The sequence below is a fragment of the Hipposideros armiger genome, unplaced genomic scaffold (genome assembly GCF_001890085.2).
Source record: "Hipposideros armiger isolate ML-2016 unplaced genomic scaffold, ASM189008v1 scaffold_564, whole genome shotgun sequence".
NCBI lineage: Eukaryota > Metazoa > Chordata > Mammalia > Chiroptera > Hipposideridae > Hipposideros > Hipposideros armiger.
This window is the reverse complement of record NW_017731914.1, coordinates 172,225-173,773: the sequence shown is the minus strand read 5'-3', so window position 1 is coordinate 173,773 and position 1,549 is coordinate 172,225.

The window sequence follows — 1,549 nt, the reverse complement described above, 5'->3', positions numbered from 1 at the left end:
AAATTTTGGTGTCCAGAATTTTATTGATTCTTCATTACATGGCGTGATTGATTGATTAGTTGTCGATGTGGTTGAACTCAATCTCTGACACCTCTTATGCCCTCCATGGAGGATGAGTCCATATCACATGGTCTAAAGCCTCCACCCTAAATCGTATGGCTGGCCCCCACCCCAAGACTATTAGGTAAAGCCACCCTCAACCTGAATCAGTATTTTAGCATTAGGTGTGGTTAGAGGGGCTCACCTTTAATAACAAGGACACTCCTATCACTTAGGGAATTTCAGGGGTTTAGAAGTTACCTCTCAAGAGCCAAGGATAAAGGTCAGAGCTCTCGTTGGGTGAGGCTAAATTCTTTACTATATACATTTCTTATATGCTTTTTAGCCATCTCTTCACAAAAGTTTTTCAGTCACTGTTTCTAATCCATTTGGGTCCTAATATAATAGTATATATGCATTAATACTTCATTGTTTGGAGAAAAACCAATATAACATGTCTTTTATTCGTAATAATGGCATTAGTATGTGGTTATATCTGTGGCCATAAATATATTTATATTGCTTTTCCAACTGTTTTTTTTTTCCCACTAAATTTCAGCAATTTCCTGAAGCCCTTAGTCCTTACCCTTTTCAGTGTGATCTTAGGATAGTATTCCTTTTTCTCTGTATTCCCTTTACAGATCTTATTAAATTTCTAGTCAGACACATTCATCACCATATGTATGAGATGCTTTGATAATGACCTAGCTAGTTCATTTTATTTTTTTCTATATTTATTCTATATATTCTATTTCTATTTGTATTCTATATTCAGTATTCTACTATATGTATTCTATATTTTGTATTCTAATCCAATTCCCAGTCATCTAGATGCAGAATATACCATCTGTGCCCCTCAAATCCTTCTTTTGCCAGGGTATTTACAGTCACTAAAGATATTTTCTATCTTTTTTGATTCTCCTGAACACTTTATCACTAAAATATTTCCCTTTTGCCTCTTGATGATATTATACATTATAAAAATACTAACTTTCATGTAAGTGTGTGTGCAACCAAATGGAAAAACAAAGGACTGCCTTCAAAATTTCAAGGCCATGTATGTAGCACTCACTATGCATTTGATATTTGCAAAGTACTTTGACGGTAAATGCATTTCATGTTATTTCTATTTTCTATTTAATGAATTTCTGGAGAGAATAGTTGATAAAAAGTCAAATAAATGTTAAAAAATAAGGGCATTTTTTTCCAAATTCTTGTAAATAAAAGAATGTGTCAGCATTTTAATTTTGTAAGCCACAATTGGCACAGTAAATCAAACCTGTGAAAATATCTGTCAGAAGGAATAAAAGGATGATATGAAAAATATTAATACTTAAAATAAAAAATAAATTACAAACTTTTAAGTTATGCATTTGTTTCTCAGAGAATATTTATTTAACAAATATCAATGCAAGGCATTATGATACAACCTGAGATTTTTTTTTAATATTAAAATACAGTTTATTTATTTCTCTCTGAAGAAGCAATCAACACTACGTGGCTTCACTTT